This window comes from Orcinus orca, chromosome 2, assembly GCF_937001465.1.
Source record: "Orcinus orca chromosome 2, mOrcOrc1.1, whole genome shotgun sequence".
NCBI classification, from domain to species: domain Eukaryota; kingdom Metazoa; phylum Chordata; class Mammalia; order Artiodactyla; family Delphinidae; genus Orcinus; species Orcinus orca.
This window is the reverse complement of record NC_064560.1, coordinates 69,645,601-69,659,923: the sequence shown is the minus strand read 5'-3', so window position 1 is coordinate 69,659,923 and position 14,323 is coordinate 69,645,601. Positions and strand designations below refer to the sequence as shown.

Genomic DNA, 14,323 nt, shown 5'->3' with positions numbered 1-14,323 from the left:
TTCATTTGCAATGATTTTCTCCCATTCTGAGGGTTGTCTTTTCATCTTGTTTATGGTTTCCTTTGCTGTGCAAAAGCTTTTAAGTTTCATTAGGTCCCATTTGTTTACTTTTGTTTTTATTTCCATTTCTCTAGGAGGTGGGTCCAAAAGGATCTTGCTGTGGTTTATTTCAAAGAGTGTTCTTCTTATGTTTTCCCCTAAGAGTTTTATAGTGTCTGGCCTTACATGTAGGTCTTTAATCCATTTTGAGTTTATTTTTGTGTATGGTGTTAGGGAGTGATCTAATCTCATACTTTTACATGTAGCTGTCCAGTTTTCCCAACACCACTTATTGAAGAGGCTGTCTTTTCTCCACTGTATATTCTTGCCTCCTCTATCAAAGATAAGGCGACCATATGTGCGTGGGTCTATCTCTGGGCTTTCTATCCTGTTCCATTGACCTATATTTGTTTCTGTGCCCGGACCGTACTGTCAGACTGGCTTCTTGCACTTCTGCATTTAATTTTCCTCCATGCCTTTTGTGGCTTGATAGACAGCTCATTTACTTTTATCGCTGAATAATATTCCATTGCGTGGATATACCACAGTTTGTTTATCCACTCAACTACTGAAGAACATCTTGGTTGCTTCCAATTTTTGGCAATTATGGCTGTAAACATCTCTGTGAGGTTTTTGCACAGGCATAAGTATTCAACTCATTTAGGTAAATACTAAGATCACTGAATCATGTGGTATCTATACAACTTTAAACAGTCTTTAGTAATCATCAGTTACATTGTTTAAACTTTCTTAATAAGCATCTTGCCCATATTTTGCTAAATCAATTGCTAGGTAACTCGTAGTTTTGAAGTTATTGACATTTTTATTATATTTTCATTATGAGCTGCTGTATATAGAAAATTAAGTCAATTGTTTTTATATTGTTTTATATTGTTATAAATGTATTCTAATTCCAACCACCTTGTTGAGGTCATTTATTAACTCTAATAATGTGTCTGTAAATTATAATTAATTCTGGTTTTCAGTTTAAGCCACTAAATTAGTTTCAAATGATGAAAATTTTGATTCATCTTTTCTAAAATAACTATTTTTCCTTCCTGCACTGACCAGGGTTTCCAATTCAATATGTAATAGTCTACTGGTAATATGCTTTATCTCTTATTTTCTTGATCAGTCTTACAAGGGGCTTATTAGTTTTTTAATCTTTCTAAAACTAACTTTTCCTTTATTGATTTATTGATTTCTGTTCTTAATTTTACTCTTTCCTTCTTCCTATACCCTCTGAGTTTAAGTTTCTTTTCTTCATTTAAATTCTTGGTATGGAAAATTAGATACTGATTTTCAGACTGTACTCTTATTTAAGCATTTGTTATAAAGTTACCTTTAAGCACTGAGTTAGCTGCATCCCATGAGTATTATGTCAAATTATCATTACCATTTAATGCAAAATACTTCCTAATTTCTATATTAAGTTCTTCTATGATACATAGGTTTTTCTAGAGGTACAGTGCTTAATTTCTTTAAAAAATGAGATTGTCTAGTTATCTTTATGTTATTCATTTCTAAGCTTAATTCCTAATGATTAAATCAGAAAGAAAATCCTGATGTTTTCATTCCTCTACAATTGCAGGCTTTCTTTATGGCCCAGCTTACAGTCAGTTCTGCAGTTCCGGGTTCTATATATGTCAATCAGTTGAAGCTGTTTGTGTTGTCTAGAGCTGTCTTCTCACTTTTTTGTCTTCTTGTTCTATTAATAGAGAAAAGCGGGCAGGTATTGAGAAACCGTAATGATGTTGAGTTGACAGGACTCAATAAAGGGGATAAGAAAGAGGAAATGTCGGGATTGAGTCCAGCCCAATTAAAGTGCACTAGAGCCATTCACTCGAAAGTCCAGATTTTGAAGGGAAATCCGGAGCTCAGTCTTGGCTTCTTTGTGTTTGAGAAGTTCAGCTGGAGAAGCCAAGTTGTCATCTGGGCACAGGATTGTGGAGCTAAGAGAGAGGTCAGGTCTAGAGACAGACTTTGCAGATTGACATTCTGATGACAACTGGGAGCGTAGCAGTGGATAAGATTGACAAGAAGAGTACAAAATGGAAAAATGGGATGAGCCTTAAGCAACTCCAGCACTTGATCTGTTAGAGCAGGATAAGCTTGCAAAGGAGACTAAAATGACATAGCCAGAGAGGAAACAAATAGTGTGGCATTACCTTATGACAAATAGAACCCGCAACAGAGAAGACAAAGGAAGAATGTGTTATAGAGGAAGTGGTTAAGAGCATCAAGTGCCGCTTGCAGGCAAGTTAACATCAGTCCTAAAAGCATCCATGTGGTGCAAGAGAGATTACTGGTAATCTTCGAATGACATGTGTTGGTGTCAGGAGGGGGAAGGTTCAGAAGGAAGTGGGAAAGGAAGAAAAGGAGGCAACAGATTAACTGATTTTCAAAAAATTGGGCTGAAGGAGAAGAGGGGTATAGGTCAAGTTGAGAGACTTGATCATACCTAGAGGTATATCAATGTAACACTCATGCTAAAGGTACATGTTTCTCTGGCTACGGCACTCAATGAATATTTACTTGCTGACTGAATTGCTCCCCACCACTTGCCAACACACACACACACACACACATACACACACACACACACACTCACTCACTCTTCCTTGATTCCCTTATCAGAATATTTATTATCTGTCATGCAGCTATAGACCCCAGTTTTGAAAATCAAGCACTATCCAACAAATAATTTCATGAGTTTTAACAATACACACTGGGTATAAGAGAAGGTAATTCATATTTTCACAAAACCTATCAGAGAAATATTTGGACCTATCAATGGCAAGAAGGAAATTTTACATGCAAATACTTATCTTTTAAATAAGCATCTTGCACAGTTTATCATTCCCCTAATCCCAAAACATAAAGCCAGTGTTTTTTTTTAATAACGTAACCCTTAAAAGCATTTCCCAAGTCCATGTCTATATCAACAGAAGCAGCAAATATCTATCATCTAGCCAGAGAACAATTATAACTCCTCCAAGCACATAAGAAAACTCAATCATTCTAATATGCTATGGATAATATTATTGATGACCTCTAGAAATTTTGCAACCAATTTCAAAACACGTACTCCAAGATAATCACATCATTATTCCCTTAAAGCAGTCTCTTATAAAAACAAAAGGATCATGCTTTACTCAATTAAAAGTGAAGGAAGAATCACAGAGTTGAATGAGTAGAGAGTAGAGAAATTCGATTCTTAGACAACCTGGTGTCTGTTATCTTTTTCAATGTTTCTCAAAATTGTTTAGATGGAGAGATTCCCATAAATGATTAATTCCATCATCTGGATTAGAAACTCTTTACTAGAAAGTATAACTTTATTACACACACACACACATACACACACAGTCACTCTCTCACACACATAGCATATGTACACAAGCCAATCATAACTTCTTCTCTTTTGTTATTTTTAATAAGTCATTCATTCAATAATCATTTATTGGCATCTATGTACTAGGGGATATTAAATTGGGGATTCATCAGTGAACAAAACAAGAGTCCTTGCTTTCATGAAATGTATGCCCTAGGGACTTCCCTGGTGGTCCAGTGGTTAAGACTTCACCTTCCAATGCAGGAGGTGCGGGTTCGATCCCTGGTCAGGGAGCTAAGATCCCACATGCCTCGCAGCCAAAAAAACAAAACATAAAACAGAAGCAACACTGTAACAAATTCAGTAAAGACTTTATAAAAAATGGTCCACATCAAGAAAATCTTGAAAAAAAAATGTTCTACTTGAAAGAGATAGACAATGAGCAAAAAAATATTTGGTATGTTGGGTGATGGTAAGGGAAAGAACAAGAGCTGAAGGGAAGGGGTGGCTGCTGAGAGCCAGGCTGACATTTTTTATATCTTATATCAGGAAAGCCTCCTTCAGATAAAGTGATCAGAGAACAAAAGGAAGGAAGTGAGGGAGGAGTGCCAAGTGGATGCATGTAGAGGAAGAGCCTTCCACACAGAAGAAAGAACAAGTGCAGAAGGTCCAGAGACAGGCTGATCTCTCAGGGAGATGGAGAAACAGACAGAAGGCCAGAGTGTGACTGGAGCAGAGGCAGGAAGGAGAACTGCAGGAGATGAGTTCAGAGGGGAGTAGGTCAGATCAGGCCAAGTCCTTGTAGGTCACTGCCAGGATCCTGGGTTTTACACTGAGTAGGCTGGAAAGCCACTCGTGCTAATGATGCCTTGCTACTTCCTACTATGTATCTGGTCCCGTGTTCACTGCTTTACTTCCATCATCAGCGATGTTCACAATGATCTTATACAATATGCACTTTTACTCCAACTTTACAGGTGAGGAAAATGCAACTTGTTCAGGTCCACAGTGCTGGGAACTGAAACACAGGCTCATCTAGGTCAGCACTGCTCAGTGGCAGGGGGGATATTACTAGCATTTGGAGCAGGACAATTCTTCATTGTATGGGACTGTTCTACACATTGTAGGATAGCAGTTATCAATGCCATACCTCACCTTCAAATGCCAGCAATGTCCCCTCATCCTTCTGACAATCAGAAACATCATACATATTTTCAGAAGCCCTCAACAGGCACACTACCCCCACTAGCTGGAACCACTAGTACAGTCCCTGCCCACCCTCCCTTGTTTTACCCTGCTAGCAGAAAGCTGGTGATTGGAACAAAATTTGTAAGAAAAAGGGATGCATGAGTAAAACACTTTAAAGTTGAACCATCTTCTCTGTTGAAACCATTTGTTTTGGGCATTCCCCCCCTCTTATTTAAAACTCTGAAACAGCACTGTTAAATATCAGAGTTGGAATACAAATGTCTGGGACAGAGAATAACATAATATTCTTCAGAATATTGAGAGCTGAGCCTTCAAGTCCTTGGAATAATAAAACTGTGCCTGTGTGCTTGGGAGTAAAATGGGCTCTTTGGAAAACACTCAGGTGAGATTTTCTTTGGAACTATATATATGAAAATGTGCTTAGAGAAATAACTAACACGAAATACTAGGAAACTGTCCGCAGCAATGCATGATCATACACATGTGACCCTGATAAATTCAATCCTTATCAAAGTTGCTATATCCACTTGAGAGTACTTATATAAGAAACACCAAAAATTAATACTGAGACATCAGTTTTCAATAACTCTTTATAAAGCAGTCACTGAAAAGATTTGACCCAAGACACTCAAAGTTATAGGGATAAATCTGTATTATTATCTGTCTGAGATATTAATTATGCTTCCATTGGAATTTGATGAGAGCTTGAAAATTGGCAGAACTTGAAACCAAGCCCAAATCTTTATAATACGATCACTGAAACAATATGACCCAAGATAACCAAAGTTGTAGGGATAAGTCTATATTATTATCTGTCTAAAACATTAATTATGCTTACAACTCAATTTGAAGAGAGTTTGAAAATTGGCAGAATTTGAAACCAAGCCCAACCAAGCCTAACTGCTTCGACAGGAGGCATTTCAGTGGGCACTTCAGAAGTGACGAACTAAAAGAAGAAGGCATAGTGATGTAACTAATTTAATAAGCAATTAAAAAGTCCTTATACTAATAGCTTAAACAATAATATCAGTAACAGGGTTCTGCCAATTGATCCCCAATTCAGAACTGAAAAGCTGGCAAATATGCTTTTCTTAAGTCCTAAAAAAACTACCCAGAACACCTTACATACCAAAAGATTATAAATTAGAGTCTTTTTAAAATAATAATTTTTTCAAGACTGACTCTACTCTTTCTTATCCCCTACAACTCAATCAACATAGAATGTTACCTGAGTGCCTGCTGGTTCTTATCCGAGTGGCAAGAAACCTGCCCACAAGAAGTTCATGATCTAACAGTAAGAGTTCAGCAGGGAGCAAAGTAGTGTGTAATGCATACTACGAATATGCAGAAATAGAACTGGGACAGTATTTAATGAGGTGTTAATCCTACAGTCTATACAAACGAAGGCAGTGAAGGGGAAAAGCAAGGTGGAAGACTTCCTCAAGAAAAAGAGAAGTGATAACAACAAATTAAAGAATTAAAAACAGAAAAATGAACGTAAGACCATGCCCATACCATCACACTCAAAACTAAACCAACTAGCTTCTAGAACAACCCAAAACAAACAAAAAAACAAGCAAATGCAAAAAATGGACAACACAAAGTGCTGGCGAGAATGCTGAGCAACTGGAGCTTTCCTGTGTTGCTGATAGGAATGCAAACTGGTACAAACACTTAGGAAAACAGTTTGATAGTTTCCTATACAATTAAACATACACTTACCACATGGCCCAACAATCCCACTTATAGGTATTCACTCAACAGAAATTGAAACGGATGTCCATACAATGACCTGTACATGAGTTTATGGAAATTGTTTTCAGAACTACCAAAACCTTAACACAACCCAACTCTCCATAAACTAGTGAATGGATTTTAAAGATATGGTACATCCATACAATGGAACACTACTCAGCAATAAAAAGGAAGGAACTTTTTTTTTGCAGTACGCGGGCCTCTAACTGTTGTGGCCTCTCCCGTTGCGGAGCACAGGCTCCGGACGCGCAGGCCCAGTGGCCATGGCTCACAGGCCCAGCCGCTCCACGGCATGTGGGGTCTTCCTGGACCGGGGCACGAACCCGTGTCCCCTGCATCGGCAGGCGGACTCTCAACCACTGCGTCACTAGGGAAGCCCAGGAAGGAACTTTTAATATACAAAACAACACAGATATCAACATAAAAGCATTATGTTAAGTGAAAGAAGCCAAACACAAAAGGCTATATACTGTATGATACCATCTTTTACGACCTTCTGGAAAAGGGAAACCTATGTGGACAGAAACAAGATCAGTGGTGGCTGGGGAAAAGGCGGGGATTAACTACAAGAGGACAAGGGAACTTTAGGGGTGATAAGAAACAGTCTATACCATGTTTTTGGTGGTGGTTGCACAACTGTTTCTCTCAAACTCAGACAACTATTTACCTCCAAAGGGCAAATTTTAGTCTACGTATATTACACCTCAATAAAACTCATCATTTAAAAAAAAAAAAAAAAACTGAACCAACTGGATTTTAACCACACTACAAGGCAGTTCTTTAAAACAAACCGAAATGATGCAATTCACCCGAGTACTTTCTGGTCCTTGCCAGTCCCGCCACTGTGGAGAGTCATATGTCACAATGTCACTCTTCCAATCTTACAAATCCCTCAAACACCACCAGCAGCCCCTTTTGCACTGTACTTCAAGAATGCCTTACATTGTTCTAAATGAGAAATTGCATTTACCTATTTCATTTTCTGATTTAGCTCATTTACTCCTTCCCTTTATAAGTTAATACTGGTAAGGTGGGTCTGACCCAAATGCCAGATGTCAGAAGAGAGAGTCTGATCTCTCAATACAGGATATTTCTTACTGGCCTCGTGCCTGTGCTGCTTCCCTCCCTACCTCTCACCTCCTCTTCTGCTCCTCACATTACACACACCCACAGGCAGTGGTCTCCAAAGTTGAGTGTACGTATCTCAGCGTGGGCAGGAATTAAGTAACAGAACTTCTATGTATAGTTATCTTTATTTTTAAACTGAGAAGAATTAACCATTGCTAAACTTTAATATACGGGTTGATTCACTCATTTGACATTTACTGAGCCACGAATTTGTGCCAAGAATGGATCAAAGTGCTGGCAACGCCACAATGAACAAAACAAAGTCCCTGAACTCAGGAAGTGTGCATCCTGAAGGAGGAGACAGATAAGAAATTATAATAATAAAAATACAAACAAACCAAAAAGTATACACATGCAATTCCCTTAGTGAAAGGTGCTAATAAAGTCAGGAAAGGGAAGAGAAGGTGGTCCCCACACCTAATCCATATATCAGCCAATCACAAGCGATTTTGAGCTGCTCTGAGGGGAAAATGGAAATTTCACAGCACAGAGATCACAGGCCACAGGTTCTCAGGATCCCTGTGCTGTAAACTGAGAAACTCGTGTGTGTGTGTGTGTGTGTGTGTGTGTGTGTGTGTGTGTAAGTGCGCACGCATGCGCGCACACCCACACAACTGGCTGAAGACATTTAAAGATGTGATCAAGTTTTACTGAAAAAGATCCTTGTAAAGAAACTATGGGCTAAAGAGAACGCTGATAATTAAGCACAGGCAAAAGTAACAGAGTGGTACTTAGACTCCTAAAATGAGCTTTTCAATAAAACCATTAAGTGATTATAAATGTTAAGGATTCTGTTTAATCACATTGCTCTTAGTAACAATCGCATTTAGTTCTCAATACATCAGATGAGAATAAAAGGGATTTTTATATTTATATGTTTTAAGATGTTTATATACTGCTAATCCCATCTCTACCTCATCCCTCCTTTTTTAAACTTCTTTATGAAAGCATAATTTACATAACAGAAAAGTCACCCATTTTAACTGTGTAACTGAATGAATAATATTTAGTGAATTTTCTGAGTTATGCAACTATCTCTACAATCTACTTTGAGAACAATCGTCCTTCTTTTTCAACCTCTTCTTAATGCACATTATAATGTATAAATTATATGAGTTTTGAACTTCATATATGCGATCTACAGGTAAACAAATGCATACACAAGGGTATGTGTTTTTAAATATTTAATAATCAAGGGGCATGAACCAAAAGCATGGAGTATATGGCTTTAGGGCCCCAGCCACTGTGTCCTCCAAGTGCATGTGGCCCCATACACAAGCCACCCTAGACTCAGCCCCTTTATCTGCCTCTTATGCCTTCAGTATCTATACAGAACACCCAATGCCTTTTTCTGCACTAGAGCTGCATGTCTGTGATCCATGATAAAATCAGGAGAAGAGCAAACACAGGGCTCTTGTAGAGACAGGTGTTTTGGCAATCACATCATCAGAAGCAGGGATTCCACAGCAGGGTTAGCATCTCGGCGCTAGACCTGGAGATCTGAAATCAATGAACTAACACCCAGCCTCCAAGATTCCAAGGTGAGAGAGAGACACGGGTACACACAAACGTATTACAAGTCACCGTAACTGGCATCTGAATACCAAGGGGTCCTATGAAGAACCAAGAAAGAAATGACTCAGTTCCGGAAATAGCTGTGCACTTCCTGAACAATTGCTTTTATGTGAAAGATAATGAGAATCAGGCCTTTCTTTTTGGGAACTGGTCAACTCAGGGCCAAATTGAGAGTTTCTCTCTCCCTAACCCAACAGTTTGTTGTAGCATCACCTCAGCTTCACCTTTTCACACTTTGGAACTTTTCACCTTAATTCTTTTCCTTAAATTTTTTTGGGGGGTGTTGTTTTTGTTGGTGGTGCATCATCAAATCCTTAAGAAAAGTGAAAAGGCGAGTTGAGTATGGATAACTGAGTGGATTGATAGTTTATATGTGAGGGCTTACGCACCAACTCCTGTCTTAAATATCTGATATATATTAGATATCATATAATACGTTATTATAACCATTTTACAGAGAAGAAAAGAATGTGCAAAAAAGCTGAGGAGCCCTGCCCGAGGGCAGGCAGGTAGTAAGTGATAGAGCCAAAATTTGAACCCAGGACATGGGAACGCACAGCCTACTTTCTTCATCACCACACTCTTAATGTCTCCCAACTCAGAGACTAGGACAGGATGGGGAAGCTAACTGCAGGGTCATAGCAGGCCAAAGGCAATTCACTCGTGCAAGTGGAGGCAGGGACTGTGACCCAGAAGAGGTGAGAAACATCTAACAGGTCTCAAGTGTTAGCATCAGGTAGAGAATCCAGCCCTTCCCAGTAGGAAAACTTAGCTCTACTCACTTCTATCAGATCCAGCTCTTGGGAAGGAACAGTTTAACTACTCAACTTGTCATTCAAGGCATACATGTGGCCTCAATATTACTTTATTCTAACTACAGTTGAGCCTCATTATTCATGAATTTTGTATCTGTGAATTCGCCTACTCAATAAAATGTATTTGTAACCCCAGCAGCACTTTCCAGGTCCATTCATGGACCTGCCACAGGGTGACAAAAAATTGGAGTTGCCCAATGCATGCGTTCCCAGTTGCGGTCAAACAAGGTGAGGTTCTCGCTTCCTGTCTCAGATCTCATACCGTAAACAAATAACCAGTTTGTGGTTCACTGAGTGCCACTTTTTCGCATTTTTTGCTTTTTCATGGCCATCCTGCTGTTTATAATGGCCCCAGACACAGTGTTGCAGTGCAGTCTAATGTCCCTAAGCCCAAGTAGGCTATGCTGTGCCTTGTGGAGAAAATAGCTGCGGGAGATAAGCTTTGTTCAGGCATGAGTTACAGAGCTGTTGGCTGTGAGTTCAATGTTAATGAGTCAATAATATATATTAAATAAGGTGTCTTTAAACAGAAACACATATAAAACAAGGTTATGTATTAATAGGTCGACAAAATGTGACCAGAAGCTTACAGGAACCTATTCCTGTATTTCCCTTATGAGTAATGACCCATTATTTACTAATTGAGTGATCATGGTGACTTTCTAAAAGATAACTATAGTGAATAATGAGAATCAACTCTATGTCTCTTTGGATAGACATTTTGTCCAGTCAGTTATTCAGCCAAAAACCCAAGTGCATAATGTGTCCTGTCCTGCTTAGAAAACAGGTTTATGGTCACAAAGATTTAAGTCAAGAGTCTGTTTTGTACTATAAAGAAGAATAATAATCTGTTTTTCCACAGAGGACTTATATGCCCAATTTATTTTGCAACTAAAGTAATCGAACACAAATCTTTTAAAATACACTTTGAGAAGCAATAAACATGTTAACTGCATATTAAATGGAACCTATAAACACTGCAGCTATGACTTACATAAATCTTGTAGCCATTGTTGAATTTGTTTTCACAATTAAAGTTAAAATTAAGAGCGAGTTTATAGACCATTGATCTTGACAAATGATGCTAGGCCAATATGTTTCCAGCAATGTCCTAGTCATCTCCCAAAAGAAACAGTTCATATTATAAGTTGCTATAAAACAGACTACGGAATACAATAACTAAAACACACACACACTGCACAAATTAAAGCCACAATCCTCAAATAATTCTTTGCAAAGGAAGCTCAGCTAGCAAACATTACATATATTAAGGGGTACCATGAAATAACGTAATGATAACTGCATAATAAGAATACTGTAAAGTTTCAATACTGGTACTTAATAACACTAAAATAGTTTATGTGACTTTAACCAAAAATTCTTTAAGCATAATTTATTTTTTATCTTTTAAAATAAGCTAAATTACTCTGAATAAAGGAATATAGATTATATTGCTTGAATAAAATGTATAATGACAGTAATTAGAGGGGAAGAATATAAATCATTAACTTATTAATTTCCCAAAAGTAATGAAGTATCTGTCTAATCAGATTGACATATACAAGAAATTATGAAATAAATACTGTTTCCTATTCAACAAAGTTTTATAACCTCATATAGATGACAGTCTTAATGGGATGTTCCATCCAAAGTTATGCATAATGGGAAACACATTTATCACTAGTTTTAAACTATGGCATGAAATCATTCCAAAAAGACTTAAATACCAGTCAAGCAGGAACTTTATTTAATAGCCTAGTATATGGTTAGAAAAACTATTCCTTTTATTAACATAACCTAACTAATACTATCTATGTCCACTAATAGAGACACTATTTGGAATATCAAAATAATCAACTTCATATGCCGGGATTTCACAAGGTCGGACCTCAGTGCAAATATCTCATGGTGGGGTAGAGGGGAGTAACAACAGTTACTGAGAATGTACTATGTTCCTGGTACTCAGAACATGTCACAAACTTAATTTATAGAATACTCATAAAAATCCTGCAGAGATTATGAATAATCATTCAAATCTCTACTTTACAGATTAACTTGCCCTGAGTCAACAGTGTTGCTTTTGGTGGCAGAGTTGTCACTAAAACCCACAGCTGCCTAGCTCAGGATCCATGTGCTTTGTACTCTGCCAGGCCGTTTTACCAGTCAAGTAATAAAGTAGTCAACTAAATTAACAGTTTGAAATTGGAATGAAATACAGGGTTTTCTCTGAGCCTCTGCCTCTCTTCCCAAGCCTCTCTCCTCTGCAAACCCTCTTCTACACCCCCAGAGCAATGGTCTTACCAAAGTAGAGATAGAATCCCCTGTAATGGCTCCTGCACTGCCTGTGGGAAAAAGTTCACAGTCCTTCACGTGGCATTTGAAACCCCATTGCATATCTGGCTACAACCTGTATGCCCAGCCATTCCACCTGTGCTGAGGGATGAGAGAAGATGAGGGCCCAGTAAGAAAAGAAGGACTGGAATGGTCAGTCTAAAAGCATGCCAGCCTGTCAAGAGGGGCTCCACCCTATGATCAAGAGATGAGGAGATCGGGCTTCCCTGGTGGCGCAGTGGTTGAGAGTCCACCTACTGATGCAGGGGACACGGGTTCGTGCCCCGGTCCAGGAAGATCCCACATGCCGTGGAGCGGCTGGGCCCGTGAGCCATGGCCGCTGAGCCTGCGCGTCCGGAGCCTGTGCTCCGCAACGGGAGAGGCCACAACAGTGAGAGGCCCGCGTACCGCAAAAAAAAGACGAGGAGATGATGCCAACAGCTGAAGAGCAGGAACGCTGGGTGGACCTTGTCTCAGTGGGCAGCCTGCAGCCTCAGGAAGGAATGACAAAGAGATGCTGGAGCATTCTCAAATTGAATACACCATGCTGGAGGAGCCCCATTGGATTCTGAGTTGAGAGGAATTTTGCTTAGCCTTTTTATCTCCACTGAGATGCTCAGTGACCAGAATCCCCAGGAAAGGTCCAGCAAGGTTCTGAGCGTAGAGGAAACAGAGATAATGAGGGTAGAAGCAGGGCTGACATAAGTAGGACAGTCTTAGAGGCAGGGGTAGAGTCTTTTCATATATTCCTGAGATAAGGCAAATGATCCAGCTGGTAACTAGCAAAAGGGGGACGGGAGGTTGAGAAAGATAAAGAACAATGAGGTGAAAGGCTCCTCAGCAAATGTATGGGATCTGGAAAGGGCAATTATCTGGCAGTGAGGAGGGTATTACAGGTTAGACTGGAGTCATCTACTGTTCAATCCTATCATCATAAGGCAGAAATGACCATATTGGCACAAGTGAGCAAATCAGCGCAGGTACACTCTTTTCCATGGCAGAGATTTGAGTAAAGCCTTTTTAAGTAATCAAGACCCTCAGAATGCAGGTATCCTTTAAAAGAATGGTCTTACAGCAAGAACCTGAACAACAGGGCGATTTAGGCTTCAAAAAAGCAAGAGCAGCACATTCCCACATTCCTTATATGAAACTCTTGGGCCAGGTTTGTCTCGGAATATAGAACTTAAAATTTTAGAAAGTGTTGTGTATTGTATAACAACCTAAATGGTATTTGAGTCAGCATCCCATAATCAAACATAAGATTCACACTAAATGACACAGAGACCAAATAGCCTCCTAAGAGTTCAGGTCAGAATTTGGAACCAAATAAAATTTTTTAAAAACTTTCCATTTCCAAAAAATCTTTCCGTTTTCAAGAGGCATAAAGCAGCAGTAACAGCTGCAGGAATAGAACAAAAACAGAAACAGACGTGGAACATGAACTTCTGCATTCTGATCACCACCCCACACCAGGCACCCTATGCACTCTAACATGTTATGAAGAATGAAGAATGCAGTGAGTTTAGCAGATGACTTTCAGGACCATTGGCAGATTACTCTCTCTCCAGCCTCCCTGTGCAGAGTCTGAGCACCTTTTCATGGTGCATTTTCACGGAGATCCTGCAAACCCATGAGGCTCAGGGGAGGCAGTCCCCAGGATGCACTGAGCCTGCCCCATGGAGGGACCAGAACAGCCATGGGATGTGCACAGAAAACACTGGGACTTCCATTCAGACTGATCTAATGTGTCCTTTTAATTTCTATTTTTGTGAATGTTTAATAATACATGTACTATCAATACCACAGCACGTGTACATAATTTGTAAGTAAACATTGGGTGTGCCTGCTCAAAAAGTATCCACTAATAGGATTTCTGATCAAAAGAGCATGCAGAGAACATTTCTAGAGCACCTGGACAGTGAGATCCTTTAATCTGCTGGGGGGGAAAAAAAAAAAAAAGCCTGTAATACTAAGAAAAGAATTTGTTTTTCCCCTTTAGGCAATGACTATTTTCAGAACTGTGTCTCTTCTCTCAGAAAAATGTATCAGGTAACAATGTAATACAAACCAGACAAGCTTAAATAGGCAAGGTGCTTGTTTTGAAAGAAAACATCCAAGTGTGATTTAAACAGGGTTT

At 39.1% G+C, this 14,323-nt stretch overlaps 1 protein-coding gene across 10 annotated transcripts in view; it reads right to left on the bottom strand.

The window, feature by feature from the left end:
- The window catches only part of MCTP2 (multiple C2 and transmembrane domain containing 2), a 252,577-nt gene that overhangs the window by 213,982 nt on the left and 24,272 nt on the right, over nt 1–14,323 (bottom strand). Inside the window, exon 1 of one of the 10 annotated variants that reach the window (XM_049705579.1) lies at nt 1,654–2,542. The exons of the other annotated variants lie outside the window; for them this stretch is intronic. The gene's annotated coding sequence lies outside the window, so the exon portion shown is untranslated. Of the gene's footprint in view, nt 1–1,653; nt 2,543–14,323 lie in introns of those variants that run through there. 10 annotated transcript variants of the gene reach the window in all.